Source organism: Moschus berezovskii, chromosome 4 (genome assembly GCF_049115385.1).
Source record: "Moschus berezovskii isolate FMDL1 chromosome 4, NW_MosBer_1.0, whole genome shotgun sequence".
Lineage (NCBI taxonomy): Eukaryota > Metazoa > Chordata > Mammalia > Artiodactyla > Moschidae > Moschus > Moschus berezovskii.
In genome coordinates this window covers 96,213,190-96,236,053 of record NC_142463.1, presented here as the reverse complement: position 1 = coordinate 96,236,053, position 22,864 = coordinate 96,213,190, and the positions used below count along the sequence as shown (strand labels likewise).

The window sequence follows — 22,864 nt, the reverse complement described above, 5'->3', positions numbered from 1 at the left end:
ACAGATCTCAGTAGTTAATGATCATAAGAGAACAAAAGAACTCAAGAATTGTTATCAGGCAAGAGAAGTAAGGATAGCAAAGATAGTATATCAGTTAAAAAGACTCCCAGTTCTCTTTCAGTAGTAAAGATTAGCCTGCAATACTTAACCTCCAGATCAACTGGAATCTAAGGGATAATGTTGTTGTTCAATCACCAAGTCATGTCAGACTCTTTTTGACCCCATGGACTACAGCTTGCCAGACTTCCTTATCCTTCACTATCTCCCAGATTTTGCTTAAACGTATGTCCATTGAGTCAGTGACGCCACCCAACCATCTCATCCTCTGTCACCCCCTTCTCCTCCTGCCCTCAATCTTTCCCAACATCAGGGTCTTTTCCAATGAGTCAGAGCTTCACATTAGGTAGGCAAAGTATTGGAACTTCAGCTTCAGCATTAGTCCTATCAATGAATATTCAGGGTTGATTTCCTTTAGGATTGATTATTTTGATCTCCTTGCAGTCCAGTTCAGTTCAGTTCAGTCGCTCAGTCGTGTCCGACTCTCTGCGACCCCGTGAATCACAGCACGCCAGGCCTCCCTGTCCATCACCAACTCCCGGAGTACACTCAAACTCATGTCCACAGAGTCGGTGATGCCATCCAGCCATCTCATTCTCTGTCGTCCCGTTCTCCTTCCGCCCCCAACCTTTCCCAGCATCAGAGTCTTTTCCAGTGAGTCAACTCATCGCATGAGGTGGCCAAAGTATTGCAGTTTCAGCTTTAGCATCAGTCCCTCCAAAGAACATCCAGGATTGATCTCCTTCAGAATGGACTGGTTGGATCTCCTTACAGTATAAGGGACTCTCAAGAGTCTTCTCCAACACCACAATTCAAAAGCATCGATTCTTCGGCGATCAGCTTTCTTCACAGTCCAACTCTCACATCCATACATGACCACGGGAAAAACCATAGCCTTGACTAGACGGACCTTGGTTGGCAAAGGGACTCTTAAACCTTCTCCAGCACTGCAATTTGAAAGCATCAATTCTTTGGCACTCAGCCTTCTTTATGGTCCAAATTTCATAGAAAAGCTATGACAAACCTAGGCAGTGTATTACAAAGCAGAGATATCACTTTCCCAACAAAGGTCCATAAGGTCAAAGCTATGGTTTTTCCATTGGTCAGGTATAGATGTGAGAGTTGAACCAAAAAGGGATGATAGTGTTGACCTTTTCTAATCCTTCTGATTTCAGTCCACTAAAACTTGGACTCTCAAGCCTCCATGAATATGTATGTACTCTTAGCTTAAAACTAGCCTAACTTTGCTGTTCAAGGTGACACTTCCTTGGGAAAGACCCTTGGTGTTCTCCTTACTTGCAATAATAGATTCTTTCTTCTCCTAATCTTTGGCGTGGTTGTGTTTTTCTTGGCTCAGCATCTACCAAGAGGTAAACCCAGTTGTTCGGGTAACAGAATTGATGTTTCCCACTGCTTACAGTTGAAGGCAACCTGTATTAGATACTCCCTCAAAGGAGCAGGAAATAGGATTTATTCTTATAAAACAATAAAGGGTTCTTTCTCTCTTATAAAACAAGGTAGGTTCTCATCACAAGGCGCAATGTTCAGAGCCAGTGCTTACCCCTGTGGTAAAGCAGAGGAGAAAGAGGTTAAGTATGTTAGTAGGAAGGACTCGGGTGGGGAGATTGTATTTGAATGGACCCTGAGGGAGGATTAGGATTTGTGTAGAAAGAGTAAGGAGCGGGTGGCATGAGCAGACCTGTGGAGACAGGAGTGGACGAGGCTCTGGCAGAGAACAGGGAGATTATGTCCTAATTCCACTGGCAGATTCTAGAGCACTGCAAATTGCAGGCTTAGAAGGTGACCCTTGATTTATGTGGTGTGGGGACTGTGGGCTTTTGAGCAGAGAAAAATTAAGAAAGCGGCCGTTGGAAGGAAGGGTTTGGCAGGTCCATCAGAGGGAAGAAACTGAAAGCTGAATGACCGGTTTAAGCTCCTGGAATGATTCAGTTGTTTGTGATGAGATAGATGTGAGTTGAAAGCAGGGGGACATGGCAGAAGATATCGAAGGAAAATTGTAAAGGAAAGTAACTGTTGAAAGAAGGGAGGATTGAATGACGGGGTGATTGAACCTTGCATCTAGAAGATGGCTGTAAGAGTTTGAGTGTGATGACGACATAAAATGAAAATTTGGAATAGGGGACTGAATTTAGGAAGCTGCTGTGTGGGGTTTGAGGTAATGATGGAAGCTCTAAGTAATGAGACTTTGAATTCATATGAAAATAGGGGCTTGACCTTGGGAGTGAGAGGTCAGGACTTCAGACGAGGTGGCGGAGGCGACAGCTCACCAGGTATGCACACCTTCCTTCAAATTTTGGCAGATTTGTCGAGGCCGTGTGACTCAGTGTGAGCCAATAAAATGGGTGAGGAGGTGACAGGTGTCATCTTTTGGCCGAGGCAGCTGAAAGCCTGTATTTCTTCACTTCTTCCTCCCATGCCACTGCACTCTTGGGGCCAGGGGCTGGGGATGTGGCCACAAGGGGAAGAGGGCCATCCTTCCAGACTTGCATTGCTTCACCTTTTGTCAGGGAATCCTTGTAGAGCTGTGACAGGGTGGCACTCTAACTGCTATTTGTGTGATCTGGGTGATTAGTGATCTTCAGGTTATACTTTGTCCCCCGACTTCTGACTTGATTTGCTCAGACTTCTGTGTTGGAGGGGCTAGAGCATGCTGGCTGCCTTTACTTCTCTCTCTGGGGCTCTCGGTATTTCTGGAGGGTGAGTTTACTTCCCCGCTACCCCCTGCCCCAAGGCCCTTTCACTTTCCAGGGAGGGGATCCCTGTCCCTGAGCCATGCCAGCGAGATGACTGCTCTGCCTGCCGGTCACCAGGATGTCAGTGGCTTTCAGAGGGGAATGTTTTGGTGACTGGTATCTAACTGGTGACCAACTTGAACATCTCAGTCACCTGGCTAAAGGTGAGAGCTTTGGGAAAAAGTTCCAGACTTCCAGACTAGACTAAGAATGAGGTCTGAAGTCGTTTTCACCTTTCCAAGTCTGAAAAGATTCCAAATGTGCTTTGCTTAAAGGCTCAGGAGTGCCGAGCTGGCCCTGAAAGCACAGGCGCACTTTGTTCGGAGCTGTGTGCACTGGCCTGGCTGACTCAAGTTGTTTTCCTAAGGGCAGGGGCCCCGGTGCAGAGCTGGGAGGCATTTGGCATCTGGTTTTCGTCAGGCAGCGAGTAAAAGTGCAGATGCTGAATCTGATCTTGCTTTAAACAAAGCACAGTTAGACACAAAGGAAGGGCCTTTGTGCAGGGCCTCTTCTGCTTCGATGTGATCTCTGCTGTGTCCTGTTTCTCCTTTTACTGGAGACTTTGACTCTACAGACGCTTAGAAGAAAACCCTTCAGACCTGGGGACAGCTGGCCTGGGCCACTGGGGTGTTTCTCTATGACTTGAAAATTTAAAGACAGCGAGGGACTCTTTCTCTGTTTCATGGAGAGTTGGTGTTTTTATTTTTCCTCTGCTTTCAGCAGACGAGGGCTGTCATATGTATTTGTGAATGATGCCTTGTTTATGGGCTCGGTTTACTCATGGCTCTCCCTGCTCCCTCTGACAGGCCCAGAAGGGCCACGTCTAGTCCCAGGAGGAGCTGTCTGTCAGCCTGGCCTTTCCTTCATCCATCAGTCCATCCAGTCATCCATCCTTCCATCCACCCGACCACTGTCTGATAAACACTGCTTATTGAGCCAGCACTGTGATTTGGAGCAAATTACTTAACTCTCCTAAATGCCCCTTTCCTTATCTGAAAATAACGGGAGCCACTTGTTCGGGTTGTTGGGTGAATTTAGTGGAACCATTGGGAGAGAGTCTTTGTGTAGGAAATGCTCTATAAGTTGTAGTGATTGTTCATCATTGTTCAGGACCAGGGTGCTACCGTCATCAGCTGACGGCTGCAGATTGCCTTAGTTAGACATACATGTCATTTGGAGGTTGGATTTAGGCCACAGAACGTAGTGGCGAGCCATAAAGGCACAGCTACCTTTGGACCACTTTGTCACCTCCCTCAGGCTATCTTGCTTTTCTTGTTTCAGCCTTGGCGAGGCTGTTGTAGCTGAAATATCCCGGCCTTTGACCAGATGGACCCTGGGCGTTCCCCAGCTTTGAGGTTCTTTCATGCTGAGGTGGCTCCAAGGGGTCCTCCTTGCATTGTCTGGGAGCTACTGCCGGGATCTCTACTGCCCTGCACCGTCCCCTCTTTTGCCCCCTGCCACATCCCTGCTTCTGGTGTCACTACAGTGTCCACCATTGTCCCTTTTCCCTTCTCCCTCTCTTCAGCACCTGTTCCTGTTGGCACTGCTGTCTCTTGCCCGTTCTTCAGGGTCTCCGTTTGCGTGCTCTCCTGGTACTTTACTCAGGATTCCCAGGTGGCGCTGTGGTAAACCGTCTGCCTTCCCATGCAGGAGACATGGGATTCAATCCCTGTGTTGGGAAAATCCCCTGGAGCAGGAAATGGCAGCCCACTCCAGTATTCTTGCCTGGGAAATCCAATGCACTGAGGAACCTGGCTGGCTACAGTTGATGGGGTGGAAAAGAGTCAGACATGGCTGAGCAGCTGAGCACAGGCACACCGGTCCTTCAGGGAGCAGTGTGGACGTCCTCTGTGTACCGTGCTGGGCTTTACTCTAGAGCAGGGGTCCCCAGCCTCCAGGATCTAATGCCTGATGATCAGAGGTGGAGCTGATGTGATAATAACAGAAATAAAGTGCACAGTAAATGCAATGCACTTGAGTCATCCCGAAACCATTCTTACCGCCCCCACGGAAAGATTGTCTCCCACAAAACTGGTCCCTGGTGTCAGAAAGGTTAGGGACTGCTGCTCTGGAGAGCCTGCACTGGCCCTGTGAGTGCCAGGCAGAGAGCGTGTAATTAGATTGTCCTGGTAAAAGGGAGTTGTTTATCACTGGGTGGTGGGGATGGTTTGGGGAGTTAGTGGCCTTGCCTAACTTGGTGACACCTGAAACAAGGGCATGTAACAGGCAAGAAGACTTGCCAGGCTTTCCTGAGGGAGCTGTGGTTTTGTTCCCAGTTTCCTTTGGTGCCCGGCTTAGCTGTCTACCCTCTCTGCGTTTCACCTCTGACAGCTCACTTGATTCTGCCTCTGGCAATCCTAGTTTCCTGTGGATGCTTTTCTATGGCCACTTTCTGCCTCATTCAAGCTCTCTTCAGAGAATTGAGGAAGCTCCCACCTTCATTACTTAGGAGCCAAAACTAGCCCTGTCTTGGCTGGAAAGTGTATTGTGCTTAGAGGAACTTTCTAAGTAAAATTAGACCTGGTAGAGAACTCACACCTTGAATTTCCAAGCTTTTAAAGTTCCTGGAAAGTCCTTTGGATCCATTGTTTCTTTCTGACCCCTCCCCTGCCCCAAACCCTCCCCTGCCTTCCTTCTGAAGATCCTGACGGTGGCATTTAACCAGAAGCCAGGCAGAGGAATGCTCTGTCCTGGCGCCTGTGGGAAGTGACGGGGAGCGGCCAGAGCTTGTGCCCAAGGGTTCAACGGATGGAAATGAACCGCAGTGTGTCGTAAAGGAGACTTTGTCCTGCCCCGGCTCGGCTCTGTGTTTAAATAAGCTGACGGCTGTATAGGGAGGTGATGCAGTTGTGGGAAAGCACTTCTGTGACCCCTTGTTAAAGCAGAGGAAATGAGAGGCCTGCAGGCCACAGCCAGGCTGGCCTTGAGCAAAGTGGTCGCGTGCTGGGCCCCGCCAGCAGCCTCTGTGCCGTGTTTGGTCTCAGCCCTGCCCCCAGCAGCCCCATCCGTGGCCTCCCCTGCCTCCTCCACCCCGCCGGACTGTGGGCTTCGTCCCTCATGCTCCTCAGTGTTTCAGTTCCTCACAGGGGCTCCGCTTCATCCCTGTCCAGGGTTGGCTGAAGGCCTGTGGATCAGAGAGTCGCTCACTTACAGTGATGGGGGAAGCAGAAGCTGACCTTAGGGAGCCCCACTTCATGCCAGCCCTGTGCATTCACTCCCACCCTCCAACTTCACCCCTGTGGTTTCGAGCCAGGGGACCGTGATGCAGCCCTTGTACAGATGGCACAGTTGAGGCACAGCAAGGCTTTGTGATTTCTCCAAGTCACAACCAGCCCAGGCCACTTCTTTGAACTCTAGTTAAGCAAAAGGAACCTAGTATTGTTTTAATTCACTTGATGGTGGTATAATTTACATACAACAGAATTCACCAGCTGTAAGTGTATACCTCAGTGAGTGTTGACAGATGTAAACAGTCATGGAAACCACCATCACAATCACATACAGAGTGTTCCCATCACCCCCCAAAATTCCCTCCCTACACCTCCAGGTCCACCAACCGCTGATTTGATTTCTGTAACTACAGCTCTGCCCTGTCTACAGTGTGGGCCACATGGAATCCTGTAGTATGAAGCTTTTAAAAAAATTTTTAATAATGTTTTTTAGTATGGAGCTTTTTGAATCTGGCTTCTCTCATCAAAATGCTTCCGAGATTCATTCATGTGATTGTGTGTGTCTGGTTCATTCCTTTTGATCGCTGAGTAGTATTCCATTGTATGGCTGTGTCACCATTTATTTCTCCAGCTGAAGGACATTTGATCTGTTTGCAGTTTGGGGCTGTTATGAATAAAGCTGATTTTCTGTGTGTTGTGTCTTTGTGTGGACGTAGGTTTTCAGTTCTCTCTAGTAAACACCAGGAGTGGGATTGCTGGGCCATATGGTGAGTGTGTGTTTAACTTTTTAAGAAGCTGCCAGATTGTCTCCTAAAGTGATGCACATCTCACATTCCCATGAGCAGAGTGTGAAGGGGACCTGGTACATTTGATTTTGTACATTGGTACATCTTGGGCCTTTCTGGTTATCCCGTAGGGTCACTTGCTGCTGAGGTGTTAGTGCCTGATAGTCACATTAATGAGTCCTGAGCCTGCCCTTGTAAGAGGGGATGTCAGGAGAGGTTTTCAGTTGATGCTGGAGAGGTTTTCCCAAGGTGCCCTCCAGCCAGTCAGGGCAGCCTTCTCCTCTGACAGCCCCATGCTTCATGGACATCCTCTGCTCACTTTCCCCTTGGACCTCACCTGGTTAACAACTAAGAGTCACCTGTGGATTCCCCCTGCTGTAACTGGGACCCCCTGGCAGTATGGACACTGGAACATTCCACACCTGTGCTGCTCACTTTCCTGGCCATCAGGCCCCAGGAGGATGGCTCCAGGCCAGTGCTGGAGCAGAAGCCACTGGGAGCTGTGGGCAGGCTCAGCGCTGGTGGGCGGTCTGCTGGGGCCCGGGTGGCTGTGTGGGGACTGCAACTTCACAGGCATCTCAGGACTGGAGCTCGCTCAGGATGCTCCTGAACAGGTGTCCAATGACTGCAGGGGCCTGGATTGTTTTCGTGTTATGTTCTGAGGTTTTGACCAAGCCAGTAAATGGTAGAGGCAGGTGCAGTTTGTGCTGGTGTGACCTCCAGGGGAAATGGAGAGGAGTTTGAGGACCTATGGTTGGGTGTTACTTTTTTTTTTTATTTGTGGCAGCATTTCCTGAACGATGTTCTTGGTAGGGTTCCGTGGAAGGAAGCACAGGTCATCCTTTCTAAAGCAGTGATATCCGGAGTGAGAACGTGTGGCTGTGTCCCGTAGCACATGCACTTGGGAATCGGGGTCACAAGTCTGGGGAGATCAGAGCCCACGGGTGAACCTGCCTGCAGGGCCAAAAAGAGCACTGCCCTCAGAGTGGGAAGCCCTGATTGTTGCCCTTTCCCTGACTCCTGCTGACTTGATGACCTTGGGTAAATCCTTGACCCCTTAGCTCTCAGCTTCCTCACAGTGGAGTAGGAATAGCGTCCTTGTTGCCTGGGAATTTCGATGCCCTTGGGGAAGCCTCCTGAGTGTGTGAAGGCCTTGGCCTCGGCCCTCTCCCCTTCCCCTTTCTTAGATCTGATCGTTTCCTGGCACCTTCAGGAGGACCAGGCATGGATGGGTGCCCCTGGGGCAGGCTACCACCAGGCAATGTCTGCTGGGAATGGTCAGGGTCCGAGCACCAGGCCTGGGAATTTCCTGCTTGCTCCCTTAGACTGGCAGGAATAGGTTCACAAAAGAGAAGAGAGCTGTTGACAATCAGCCTGAAGTCGAGGACACAAAGAACTGCAGGGGAGCGAGTCAAGGCCTCTGAAGGCCTTGCCACGAGTGTCCATCCAGATGAGACCTCAGTGACCCTGGGTGTGAACAGAACCATCGCCAGGATTCCAGCACCAGGAGGATGCTTTTAAAGGGGGAGATGCAGAACTTCCCTGGTGGTCCAGTGGTTAGAACTCCTTGCTTCCATTTCAGGGGGCACCGTTTTGATCCCTGATTAGTAGTGTTAGTTGCTCGGTCATGTCCAACTCTGTAGCCTGCCAAGATTCTCTGTCCATGGGATTCTCCAGGCAAGAGCACTAGAGTGGGTTGCCATTCCTTTCTCCAGAGGATCTTCCCAACTCAGGGATCGAACTCAGGTCTCCTAGGTTGCAGGCAGATTCTTTACTCTCTGAGCTACAGGGAACTCTTGTTTGGGGAACTAGATCCCCATGCCACGTGACCAGAAAAAAAGAAAGGTGAGGGAGGTGCTGTGGGAGGGGTGAGAGCACTGATCTGGGAATCTGGCTTCACTAAGCCCTGTTGTTGGGAACTGGTCATGGGACCTTGGACAGGTTGACCTCAGCTTCCTCTTCTGTGAAGGAGGGGATGGGACCGGATGGTGGACTCTGGAGCGCGTTGCCTCCGCAGAGGAGCTGGCGCCACAACCTCGGCCCCCTCACTGTTTGCACTGTGCTTTCTGGACCCACAACCTTGGCTACTGGCTGGCAGATCCCTGTGGTTAGTGAATAATTGCTTCAGGGGCAGAAGTGGGGGAGTGAGGACTTCGAGTAGAGACATGTGGGGGACACAGGTTACACCAAGGTGAGATGATTTCAGGCAGCAGCTTGCAGAGGAACTTGGAAACGACTTGGCTAAGCGGGTTTTGCCCTGGGCTTGCTGGCAGGTGGCCCTGGGGGCCCCCTGCTGACACCTGCCAACCTGAGCTCCCGAGGCCTGGTTGGTGCTGTGATTGATGACACTTCAGTGGGGCCTCTGCCCCGTGCCTGCCACGGCTACCTCCTGCCATTCAAGATGCTTCAGATACCCTGAGTCCCGGTGCTGAACCACGGGCTGTACCTCTGGTTGAGACTTTTCCTTTTCCACATTTCCTTCACCCAGTTGAGCTAATGTGCCTCTTCCTGTGTGACAAGAATTTTTAGTTCTCTGGTCAAATTTTGCTTTGTCTAGAATCCCACTCTGTGTTTCTTTTGGGGTTTATCTTTCACATCCTAGGCGTCCTGACCAGTTCTCTTACCCGGACCCCTTGCCCCTTGAGCGTGGGGACTCAGGTCTGACAGCTTGGAGGCATCCAGAGCTCTCATATGATTCACCATGGTTGCAGTTGCACTCAAATACATGCAGTCTGACCTCTTATCCTTACTGAAGTCATTCTAGACTTAAAAGCCAATTTTTTTCCCTTTAAAAATTTTTTAAAAAAATGATGTAACAGGTCACATCATTTAACCCGTTACATCATTTAACCTGTTTTCACATATTGAACAACAGATTTGGGAATATGAAAACAAGTGTTCTATAGTGCAGAGTAGAATTTCGTGAAACAAAAACTCGAGTGATTTTTGAATGGTCCTCATTGTATCAATCATACATGTAAGATCTGATAACATTTTATAGGTATTTCTGATTCCAAAGTCCATACCCTCAATTGTCCTGCCACTTAACCTCTAAGTATCAGAAGGAGGAAATGACATTTCCATGTACCTGAAATAAAGGTTGTTTCCTTCAAAATAAAATATGATAACATTTTATTAGGTAATAACATTTTATTATTTGTGAAGGGTCATCAAAAACACTAATTTCGTAAATAATGTTCCTGACTTCAATCACAACGCAATTGAAAGCCCCTCTCCAGCTTCCCTTTGTCCTCTGCTCCCTGCAGCTCCAGGCGCTGCCCTTTCTGAAGGCTGCCTTCCTTCCACTGTCACAGAGGCGCCTCTTCACATTTTCTTTGCTTTGGATACTGTAACTGCTTTTCTGTATTTTCATTTTTTATTGTGGAAAATTTCAATTATAGACTAAAGTGGAAGAAATAGGATAATGAACCCCCCCACACCCATCACCCAGTTCTAGCAATTACCAGCTTATGGCCAATCTTGTTTCATTTGTACCCTCTCTCACTTCCCTATCCTTCCTGTATTATTTTCCAGAAAATCCAAGGATCACACATTCTATTCCCATATGTTGTATGGGAATTTTTGCCCACTAAGCTGCATTTATTAGTTACGTTGTTGTTCAGTCTCTGTCATGTCCAACTCTTTGTGACCCCATGAACTGCAGCACGCCAGGCTTCCCGTCCTTCACTATCTCCCGGAGTTAGCTCAAACTTATATCCGTTGAGTCGGTGATGGCATCCAACCATCTCATCCCCTGTTGCCCCCTTTTCCTTCTGCTCTCAATCTTTCCCAACATCAGAGTCTTTTCCAATGAGTCAGCTCTTTGCATTAGATAGCCAAAGCTTCAGCTTCAGCATCAATCCTATTATTTTCTCATTTAAAATTAATTTGCAGAATAGCAAGGAGATAACATTTCATCCCTGTCAGATTGGTGATAGTGTAATAGATGAACAATAGCAGCAGTTGAGGACGATACAGAAAGAATACTTAAACACTGACCTTGAGAATATGACATTGGTGCACCCGTGTTGCAGAGCCATTTGGGCCAAGTCTCCTGTGACTGATGATACCTCTAGACAAACATTTACAAGAACATTTACTGCTGTGAAATGTTGGAAAGCTCTGAAAAGTTCATCAGCATAAAAATGAATTTAAAATTTGTGAAACATATGATGAACACTCTTACAGTGATCTATGATCTGCCACAATCAGGATGAATTCACTAGAGTGACATATGTCAACAAGGATTACTCTCAAAAATGTTTTGCCGAGGAAGAAAGATGCAAAAGAGTGCTAACAGTGGGATGCCATTTTAAAAAGTTTTAAATCATGCCAAAACTATGTTTTTGGATACATGCATATATAGTAAGAGCATAAAAATGCATGAGAGTGATAAATACCAAGTTCAGGATGTTATTTCTGGAGTTGGTGGGGGTAACAATTGGGAAGGGACTGAAATAAGGGACTTGATCAGTGTCTCTGATGCCTTCTTTCTTGAAAGAAAAATCTAAAGCCAGTGAGGCAGAATATGAGGATTTGACAGTCTTTGATGTGTACAGGTATTTATTATTCTCTGTATTTTCTATATGTTTTAAAACTCCTCATTCAAAAATTGAATTTAATTGTTTCTCATTTGATGACCCTGAGACGGTCATTGTGTCACCTGATGTTGTCAGCATCTAAACTGAAGCTAAACACACTTGTCCTAGCCTGAGAAAATGCTTATTTCCTTTGTCATTTAGTGATACTAGATCACAGATTGCCCCCTAAATTAAATGGATTTCCAGAAGTCCATGACTCCATGTATTTTCCAGATGCTTCTATTGATAGTTAGAAAAAGCCAACTAATGAAGCCCTAAGGATTTGACTTAACAAGCTTACAGAAGAAGCAGTTGCATTGTACTTTCTTTTTCTCATTGGGGAAGGTGAGGCCAGTGTGAGAGAGAGGCTGAGGAGGACATCCTGCCTTGCCTGTGTGTGGACTAGCCCTGCAAAACCTGCGCTGGGTTAACGCCTGTCTCTACACCTGGTTTTCGCTGGAGTAGGGCTCACCGGCCTTGGGAGAGGGAGGGTTTAGATAATGAGAAGAGAAGTGGTTGATCTGATGTGTCACAGGATCTATATGTCGCCCATCTATAGCGAGACACGGGGCTTCCTGGGTGGCTCAGTGGTAAAGAGTCTGCCTGCCGTGCAGGAGCAGTTTCGATCCCTTGGTCAGGAAGATCCCCTGGAGAAAGAAATGGCAACCCACTCCAGTATTCTTGCCTGGGAAATGCCATGGACAGAGGAGCCTGGCAGGCTACAATCCATGGGGTTGCAAGAGTTGGATATGACTGAGCGTGCACCCACTATAGCTAGACAGGCCTCTTAAGATCTGGCCCCTTCACCTTATCTTTATCTCTGCCCACTAGCCACCTCCGTTCAGCCCTGCTTCCAGCCAGAGCCCTCTCAGTGAACTCACCCTTTGTCCTCTGGCTTTGCACATGCCCTGGCTTCTCACATGGCATAAGTGCCTCCCCATACCTGTTCCTGGGCTGCCTGCCCGACTCCTGCTTCCCAAGACTCAGATCAAGGTGACCTCCGTGTGACACCCTCCCTGACTCTCTAGACTGACCCCGCCTCCCCCAGTACCTGCGCAGTTGGCTCCTTGTCTGGGCGGTACTTAATCCCACGCTTATCATGCATGTGGAGTGGTTCCAAATACAGACTCCATGTCTGCCCCGGGCGGGTTACCTAACGGCTCAGTGCCACGCTCATCTGCAGATGGGGATGAGGGTGGCAGCTGCCTCCTGTTGTTGTCAGGGCTCAGTGTTGTCCTGTGTGCTAGGCGTTTGTAGCCCGGCCTGGCAGGGTGGTGCTGTCATGGCTTTTCTGCTTTCTTCTTTTCTTCACTTTCTTTTCACTCTTCCTCTTCTCTTTCCTCCTTCCTCTTTCTTTTCCCCTTATTGTTTAGACTGGAAGATGGAAAACATTGGAAGCAACACCAAATAGCAGACATGTGTGAGTGACTAATAGCAGACCTGGGGGGAAAAGGCAAGTTTTGGAAGGACTGGTGGGAGTCAGGTTAGATAGATGGGGGAGAGGGGCCAGAATTTGGAAGCTTTGAGGACCAAAAGGAGGCGTTTGGGCTTGGAGGGATGGGCCAAGTGCTGGGTCGTTATGTGTATGGCCGTAAGCTGCTGCAGGGGCTTTAAGTGACAGGAGTTACTGGGTGGAGTGACTGGGGCAGAGGGGAGAATGGCAGTAAAGAGACGGATTTTAAAACTTGCCAAAGAGCTTTAAGATTGAAGAGAATACAGGTGGATCGGGTTGGTAATGGTGGCGGAGGAACTGGAGAGGTTCTGGCGAGGAAGGGACAGGGCTCAGGTGAAGGGGTGGAGGAGGGCCGGGTGAGCTGCAGCGTGGCGCTGAGATCTCTCACCAGCTGCTCTGCAGGAAGCCACGAAAAGAGGGAAGATAGCAATGAGAACATTTTTTAAGCTTTTAATATGTGTGGAAGCGTGAAAGTGTTAGTCACTCAGTCATGTCCGACTCTTTGCAACCTCATGGACTGTAGCCCACCAGGCTCCTCTGTCCATGGAATTCTCCAGGCAAGAATACTAGAGTGGGTTGCCATTTCTGTTTCCAGGGGATCTTCCTGACCCAGGAATAGAACCCGGGTCTCCTGCATTGCAGCCAGATTCGTTACCGTCTGAGCTACCAGGTGTGGAATGGCTTAGAATTTGGCATCAAATTGGTGTATTTATTGATAATACCTACTGTGGATGCCAGCAAGAGGCACCGTGATGTCATCTACTTACAGGCAAGACAAAAGTGGGGAAATAATATTCCCAAGCATCATCGTCAGAGTTCTCTGGCTGGGTTAGGTGTTGGAGGATTCAGTCCTCGACCTTTCTGCATTGTTCTAGTCTGTTTTGATGAAGGTAGAGGTCTCTTCCAAATGATTTAAAATCATTCCAAATCATACTCTTCCAAATGATTTAAAGTTACGTACATGACGTTAAAACAAGAATGGACAGCAAGTGTGTGTCTTAATCATGAAGGAGGAGCTGGGCTGATGGTCTGGATCCTGGTAGGATGGACAGAGATACTTGCAAGGTTTTGAATCCAGCAGCCCAAGTTTGGGAGTGAGAGGCTGTGGGAAGGATGGAGGGTTGATGCTGACAGGCATCACCCGTGTGATATGGCCACCAAACAAAGCTGTCTTGTCTGTACCTAAAGGAAATGTGGTGTCTAGAACTGGGGTATGGTAGTCTACATGCCCTGTGCTGGCCAGACCACGCGTCAGATATGGCCTGAAGTTCTGGGCCACACCCTTGGTGGGACAGAGGTGAGCTGGAGCCTGTCTGTTGGAAGCAGGGAAGGAGAGCGAGTCCATGTCGTGCCCAGCACAGCAGCTCGCCAGCCGCTCAGCCTGGGACTCGGGAAGCTTGAGTTTCTCGGTGGCGCGCTCCTCGAGGGTCGGATTATTCTGTGCGTGTCTTTGTAGCCTCAGTGCCTGCTTCAGCGTCTGGTGCCTAGAATGTGCTCGGTTATTACCCATTGAATGGATGAGCGATAGACTGGACTTGTCCAGGATCCTGGAGCCCACTTGCAGTTCAAAGTAATGAACTTTCCAGTAGAACGTTCCCGCCTGGGCTGCTGTCAGTGGTGACGTTTCTCTGCCAGGAGAGGGTCCGCAGACACAAGGAGTCAAGTTTAGGTGGGTGGTTAGACCAGTGGACCCCAAGAATCTATCATTGTTTACATGAGTCAGGTCTTTTTGGTGGAGGAGAGTAAGGGGGAGTAGGGGGAAAAAAATCTGTGATCACTGAGGGTGACCAGGAGCAACTGGATTTGTAAATGAATCTGCTGGCAAATTTATTTACAAGTACATCCCCCCTCAAAGTGCTTTTTATAATTTCTAGATAAAATGCCCTAATTTGAAATTAGCATCAAGTGGAATTTAAGTTAATAGTGTGAATTGCAGTCCCATCTGCTTGGCTTCATGGCCCAGTAGATCTGCAGAGCCATTTGTCACAATTTGTTTTAAAGCCAGGAAGAAAAATACTCCTGGATACCATCCAGAACTTCTTGTGGAGACGCTGTCTTTGGAATGTGGAAGGGGTGGGTGGCGAGGATGCTACCCACTCGGGCAGAAGGAGGGCCATGTGCTGGGAGCCAAGAGACGGGGGTTCCAGTTTCTCTCAGTGGCTTGCTCATGACCTTAGGGGAGCTGTACAAACTCTTGGGTTTCAGTGCCTGGTGGGGAGGGGCCTGGCAGACCAGAGCTTCTTCATGTCAGGGCTGAGCTGGTTGACTGGTCATTCTTTCGTTCATTGAGCTAATAATTTTGAACTCCTGTTAAGGGTCAGGCATCATTCTCAAAGGGCTTCTCAGGTAGCTTAGATGGTAAAGAATCTGCCTGCAAAGCTGGAGACCTGGGTTTGAGCCCTGGGTCAGGGAGATCCCCTGGAGAAGAGAATGGCAACTGACTCCAGTATTCTTGCCTGGGAAATCATGGACAGAGGAGCTTGGCAGGCTATAGTCCATGGGGATGCAGAGTCAGACATGACTGAGCAATTAACACTCACCATTCTCGAACCTGGGGATTCAGCAGTATTAATGCTTTTTCTAGTGTAAGACCTGGGACGCTAAGAACATCACCATCCATTTCACTAATGTTACTGGAGAGCAGCGTTTCCTCCAGGCATAAGAACCATATGCAGGAAAAACTGTTCTGAGCTGGGGAAAGTTGTGACCAGCCCTCCCGCTGATGTGCTTGAAGCCTGAAGGGGAACTAGGGCTGACTGAGAAGTGTGTGAAGATCAAGCTGCCAAGGCTTGGCCAGCTGAACAGGTGCTTCTAGAGGCGCCTTTGAGCATGGGAGGAGTTGTAAACCTGGGATGGGGCATTCTTCCCAGGACAGGTGGCTGTGGAGTGGGGCTTTCAGCTGCACGAGGGGTCCTGCTTTGTTCAAGGAGAGGCTGAGGGAGGCCTCAGTGTGTGCGGGGTGATGTCAGCCCCTGTGAGAAGGGGAGCTGCACAGAGAGGATGTTCCTGGAGAAGAACCGATAGATTTATCCCACAAGCAGTAACCGGGAGATGGGTTAAGGCAAGGCCCTGATGTAAGGTGCTCTGAGTCTGCGAGGTGGGTGAGTGCAGAGATAAACATTGGTGCTGGGCAGGCACCATGCCAGGAAAAAGTGACTGACAGCCCAGGGGGGTGAGGACGGCTTCCCAGCAGAGATGACAAATGAACTGGGCCTCCAGGAGTGACCAGGAGTTGGTAGGGTGTGGGGGTGAGAGAAGGCCATTCCAGAGGAGGAGCCTTGGGAGTTCAGCTCCGTGTGGTGGGGGGAGGCCAGGGACCCATAACCAGAGGGTGTTCATTTGATTCTTGGAACACTGCGGGTCGACTGCTTCAGTTCCCCCCAAAGGGAATGGACATCCCTGTGTTGGAGGATAATTCTTGGTGCTCAAACTGCCTGGAGTCTTTTCTGGAAGATCATGGGTGTAAAACAAACAAAATAGTCCTTCCTGCCCTGTGTGTGGGGAGGTGGGAAGGATGAGGGGTGGCTGATGCAGCCCTGGATAAAGGCCTGGGACTCTGGATGTAGACGTGAGTGCAGAGAGGCGAGGAACTGTGGGGTCTAAGAGCTCCTGTGGATACAGAGTTTAGGGACACTTCCATGAGTGGGGCTGAAACTAAGCAAGGAGAGGAGGAGAGCCTGGCCTCCTCAATGCCAGGAAGAGGATTTAGGAAGGCAGACATCATTGGGACAGTTTTGGAGGAATAGATGTTATGGGCAGAGACAATGAATTTATTTAAACAAGTTTCGGGAACTGGAAGCTCCAGGGCTCAGTCAAGCTCAGTGCCTTAGAATCAGTGAGAAGTGGGAACATAAAGTGAGTTTGAGATGGGTCTTTGGGATTACGCTGTTAGAGGTAGGTTATCAGTTATCTAGTGCTTTGTAATCAGTCATCCCAAATCTCAGTGTCTTAAAAGTTATTTTATTCTCTTTCAGGAATTGTCTGTAGCTCAGGACTCCAGGAAGGGGTTGGCTGGTGGCTGAGTCTTGGTTCTTTCATGGGGTGGAGGTCAGCCAGTGGTTGGGACTGGGCCAGTGTTGACCTGGAATGGCAGGGCCACCATCTAATTGTTTTTATGGAGTCACTCCTGGGCGCTAGCTTGGGATCCTGAAGACGGGGTGCTCAGCAGTCAGGCTGCTCATGTGGCTCTCAGAGCTCCAGATGAGGTCACAGAGGGTCCCTACTGCCACAGTCACACGTGCGTGTGTACATGCTCAGTCGTGTCTGACTCTTTGGGACCCCCTGGACTGCAGCCCGCCAGGCCTCTCTGTCCATGAAATTTTCCAGCCGAGAATACTGGAGTGGGTAGCCATTTCCTTCTCCAGGGGGTGCAGTCATAAGCCACAGTCATAAGCACAGCCAGATTCAAGGGGAAGAAACACAGATCCCATCTCTTTATGGGAGCAGTGTCGAAGTCATGTAAGCAGAGCTGGTGGGATGGGAGATCGTGTTGCAGACAGCTTTGGGAAATAACACCTGAGCCCAAGTGTTCCCAGAACAGATGAACTGCCTGAGAGTGTGATGACGAGCAGAGGGGAGTGAGGGGCACAACCTGGGTGGGCAACCTGAGTCTCTGGGCAGGGGGCAGGAGGGGATGCAGCCAGTGACAGAGGAGATGTGGGCAGGGGTGGAGGAGGAGAACCAGATGTTTTGGGCGCACAGCTGGGCTTGCTGTGGGGACTCCAAGGCAGATATGAACGGTGAGGACAGGAGAGTGGTGGGTTTGGCCAGGACATATGGCTCTCGCTTATCAGTTGTTTTCTTCACTAGCTCCAACCCTCTGCATTCTCCTCCCTTTGCCCCATTTTCCCCCTTAGCTTTCGAAATGACATTTCATTAGGACAAGTTTTAAATTATCGTTGTCTTTCTAAAAAATTGTTTTCCTATTTTATTTGTATGGCGTGCATTTTTATTCATTTATTTTTGAATAGGTAACACAACCACCCAATTAATTAAAAAGGATGGCTTATGAAAATAGTCTGCTTCTCATCCCACCCCCACTGAGGTCACTGATGTTAGGTTTCATATTGTTCAATCGCTCAGTTGTGTCTGACTCTTTGTGACCCCATGGACTGCAGCATGCCAGGCTTCCCTGTCCTTGACCACCTCCCTGAGTTTGCTCAAACTCATGTGCATTAAGTTGTTGGTGCCATCCAACCACCTCATCCTCTGTCACCCTCTTCTCCTCCTGCCCTTAATCTTTCCCAGCATCAGGGTCTTTTCTAATGAGTCGGCTCTTCGCATCAGGTGGCAAAAGTATTGGAGCTTCAGCATCAGCATCAGCATCAGTCCTTCCAATGAATATTCAGGACTGATTTCCTTTAGGATTGACTGGTTTGATTTCCTTGCAGTCCAAGGGACTCTTCAAGAGTCTTTCTACAGCACCACAGTTCAAAAACATCAATTCTTCGACACTCAGCTTTCTTTGTGGTCCAGCTCTCACATCTGTACATGACTAGTGGAAAAACCATAGCTGTAACTGGTTTCATAGGTATTCTTCAGAAACTATTGTCTCTGAGTTGCTGCTGTGATGCTGACTGCAGACTTCTGCTCCCTGGCGTCCATTTCGGCCTCCATAGCAAGGGATGGGATAGAGAGGGCGACGCTTCACGAGCCGGCACCTCCTCTCCAGACCAATCCCTCCACCTTCACAGGAAGTCAGGGCCTGCAGACTCAGGGCTGACCTCAGCCCTGAATTTTGTTCAGGCTTTTCTGAACCTATAATTTTAAATGTTGCTTCTAATTTAAGCCAGATTCTTTTCATGGTGGCTTCATTTCTGCTTTGTGTGGTTTCTAAGTGTTCTTTTACTCGTAAGATGGTGATTCAGATATTTCGTTCTGTTCTATCATTTACATGTAAAATTTCTTGAAAGGGGGAAAATATATAATTAGGGGGGTCCTGAGGTTTTGGATTTTTGTATTATAAAATTACTCAGTCTGAAAAGGGACGTTTGGGATTGTCTAGGTGTTTTCCCTTTTGTGTTTTGTTTGTTTGTTTGGGCTTAAAATGAAAAAATATTTTTTCTGCATACAGGGAATTTAGCACTAGAGAAGAAACTAAAATATTATCTAAATTTGCTCACCTTGCCCCACAAAACACACATAAAAACCCAGACCAACTGTGCTGTACTTCTGGTGGGGATGGTCACTTGCTGAGACCTCTCAGTTCCCTGGAGCAGGCAGTGGGGAGTTCCTGGCCCAGTTCTGGACAAAAATGCTTGAACCTGGGGTATTCCAGCTGATTTGAGCGTGGAGACGTTTGGTGCTGTGTGCAGGCCTGGGGCTGACTTCTCCTTAGCCTACTTTCAAAGGGACAGATTACCACTGAACTCTGTACAGGGCTGAGATGCAGCTGATAGAAACCCAAGGCTGTCTCTCTGCAGTGCGCAGCATCGATCCGGAGTGTTTGAGGCTATTTTTTCTCTCTGAGTGTCCACAAAATTCATTACTTTACAATGAGCCTGTCAAGGGGAACTGCAGTGAAGAAATGCTCCCCTCCCCCAGGGCCTCATACTTCTGGAATTTTGCCTTAACAAGTGAATCAAATATTCTATAAACACCCTAATAGCACAGTCCCTACCCTCCAGGAGTTAGAACTTGCTCAAAGCCCCTTTCTGTCTGTTGCCTCACCTGTTACTCACTGTAGCTTTTATTTTTTCTGGATTTGCTTGGAGGTTCTATGGAAATAGGATTTATGTAGGTCCTTTGCTCTCCAAATCCCCCCCACCTCCCCCATGCAGTGGGGCCTGTTCTCTGGGCTCTGCAGGTCTGGCGAGTTAATCGTGTCAGACAAGGATGGCTCTGCATTAATGAGTACCATCTCTCTTCCCTCCCTGGAGGATGGATTTCCTTTAAAGTCTTTCCTAACTTTGGGAAAACAGAAATATATGGCCGAAAAGGATTGCTGGGCAGGATTAAAAACTAATCCTTCAGCATCCACATGCCCATTTGTTGCCTTCCGGGTTTGTTCTCCTCTCCACCTGCAGGGGCTCCTCGCTTGTCACGTTGTGTGGTTAGTTATTCTACAGTGATCTTGCAAGTGGCTTCTGAGACACTGTTTCAGTCCTGGGGGATGTGTCACTGTGCAATGACAGTCTGCTGTGCTAAGAGATGCTGACAGCCCCTGCCCACCACCACGCCAGATCCTAGTCTCATCTGGCCACCGCAAAAGGCACTGCTTACTCCGGTTATCAGCACCAGGTGAGCTGGAGACCTTTGGGGATGGTCAGCGTTTTCTCATTTTTTCCCATGTGCAGCTCTAGCCAAGTGATAACCTTCACGGCTGTATCATCAGAGCCTACGTTACTGGGATGGCTTTCTGTTTTGAATGTTGGTTGTCTTTCCTCTCTCCGTCAATCTTCCTTGATTAGGTTGCGTGAGTCTAGAGTCCTTGACTGCTTTCCAGGAACAGGCTCTGCCCTTGTTGACTTCTGCTACATCTTGACCTTTCTGGTGATGATGCCCCTTTGGGAGCTGTGGGGTCTGCAGCCGATGGAGACGTTGAGGATGGAATGCCAAGTATTTGGGAGCAGCCCGGAATTCACTGTCTTCTGGCGACTTTCTCCAATTGATCGCTGGCTTATTATGGCCTAAGAGGCCCCTCCCGTCTGAGTGCTCGCCATCCATCAGCTTTGTGACAGGTCTCCGCTCCCCCTGTCCTGCCAGGGGCTGGCTGGAGGAGATGATTTCTAACTGTACATGATGGGGTGGTCTGGAGAGCTGGATGGGCCCAGGGATAAATTCTCTGTCCAACAGTGACATCATCCACTTCCCTCCAAGCCTCCTCTGTCCCCATTCTGCATACCCACCAGTGCCTAAGATTACAGGGGTTGTTCTGGATGGCGCCCTAGACATCCTCGTGCACTCTTGACTCCTGACGTCATTTCCTTAGAATTTTTCCTGCCAGACCACCTCCCTCCACTCCCTGTGCTCTGCTCTAGCTGGGACATCAGCAGCTCTCATCTGGATCACTGCTGGAATCTTCGCCAGGACCATCTTCCTGAGACATGATTCAGAAGATAGATTGATTGATTTTCTCTTATTTACACCCCTCCCCATTGCCTATGGTCCATGGGCCAAAGTCTCTTTAGCATGGCATCCAGCCACACCTGATCCACCCCTTTCTGCTGCTTCCTCTTGGGCTTCCTTTGCCCCTCAGTTTCCTCCCCACCTGTCAGCTAGCAACTGCTGCATCACTCTGCCCCCTCCGGCTCTCTCCTGGAGGTCTGCACACAATGCAGGCTGCTCTGTGCTGAGGTCCTGCGATATGTCCTTCTGCCCTCACCCAGCAGGGATGCCCACTCCTTTTAATTAAAACCTGACTCAAGGGAACTCCTTCTCTGAAGCCTTTCCTGACTTCCCCTGGTTAGAAGGGACCCTTCTCCCGTGTCCTCCAAGTGTCCTTGACAGCCCCTTGAGCATATTGCAGCCTGTGTGTACGCATCTGTCTCCCGCTCCTAGACTGGGGGTTTGGGTCTGCACAGTGCCCGGAAAAGAAGAGCACCATCCATATTTGTGGAATGAATAAGAAAGCTGGCTCTGCATCCACTGACAGCAAATTTCTTTGAGCCTCAGTTTGCTTGTCTTCTCTGTGAAATGGAGATAGTACACTTCTCTCATGAACTGGCTGTGAAGTTGAAATGAGCTGATACGTGGAAAAAAAGTTGGTGTGGGGCACATTTGGTGAGTGCCTGGAGCTGAGTAGGGGCTCATTCCTTCTTGTCCACTTCTGTTGACAGTGGGGAGGAAGCCTCAGTTTCAGGACGAGTCTCATCCTTACCTTGTATTTCTGTCTCCTCTCAGAGCGGGCTTCTCATCTTGTCCCTATTTGGAGAGTGTGCCCAGGGCTCCTTATAGAAAGAGGGCTCGGTTTGCCACCACAGGGCAAAGGTGTGTGAGCCCTCCTTACTTTGTGGGGGCCTCAGCAAGTGTTTGGGCTTCCCTGGTGGCTCAGACAGTAAAGAAATCTGTCTGCAGTGCAGGAGACTCAGGTTCAGTCTCTGGGTCGGGAAGATCCCCTGGAGGAGGAAATGGCTACCCACTCCAGTATTCTTGCCTGGAGAATTCCATGGACAGAGGAGCCTGGCAGGCTACAGTCCACCGGGTTGCAAAGAGTCAGACACGACTGAGCGACTAACATGTTCACATCACTTTCAGCAGATCTTCAGAACCCAGATCTTGTTCCTCCCAAGTTTCTCCAGGGCCTTGGATGGTGCATCTGCTGCGTTCAGTAGGGATTAAGAAACAGCCCTGTGTAACAATGGCTGCCTGAATGTTAATGCCTGAACTTCTTTCTCAGGATTTCTCCAACTGTCTGTCACTCAGGTGCATTCTTTGTACCCTGGAAGGATAAATTTGTCATCAAGGCTCATGGTATCTGTTAATGCTGCACAGAGGCATCTAGTTGGAAGAAACAGAAGAGATAACGTTAGAGAGATTAACCTGAAATGGAAAGTTTAATAACTTGGAAAGTAAGGAGTTTTAGGGAAGTGACTAAACACTTTTAGAAAAAAGGAGATGAGGTCAAACCTGTTCAACCAGACCCTTGAGCAGAACATAGCTCAAATAGAAGGCAACTGATTAACCATGTGACACATCACACACCTGCTGGGCCACTCGGCCAGTTTGGCCCCAGCTCATTTTGGCATTAATTTCTATCTCAACCCCTTCCCTATTTTACAGCAACCCTCAACCCTACCGCACCCCACAACTTACACAGATTTCTGGCCCGTCTGCATTAAAATGTTCACCCCTCTCGCCTGCTTTCTTGGACAATGAGGAGGAAGGTGATATGAGAGATGACTTAGGACCATTTGTCCTCATTATAAGCGTAATCCATGCAGAACACAGAATGGTTAGAAAACCCCACCAAGTGCAGAGAAAACAGTCATTGGTTACCCTCTTGCCTTCTTGCATTTTCCTGTGTGTCAGCTCAGAACTTTCCCCACCCATGTGTGTGGGAGTGTGGGGGGTGTTTTTCTTTAACAAAAATACTTTCAAACCTTTTTAGAGCCTTTTCCTCCTGTAA

General features: G+C 48.8%; 1 protein-coding gene across 7 annotated transcripts in view; it reads left to right on the top strand.

Annotated features, from left to right (window-relative positions):
- The window catches only part of IGSF3 (immunoglobulin superfamily member 3), a 127,197-nt gene that overhangs the window by 19,488 nt on the left and 84,845 nt on the right, over positions 1–22,864 (top strand). The window contains exon 3 of one of the 7 annotated variants that reach the window (XM_088835613.1): positions 19,824–20,037. The exons of the other annotated variants lie outside the window; for them this stretch is intronic. The gene's annotated coding sequence lies outside the window, so the exon portion shown is untranslated. The remainder of the gene's footprint in view (positions 1–19,823; positions 20,038–22,864) is intronic. 7 annotated transcript variants of the gene reach the window in all.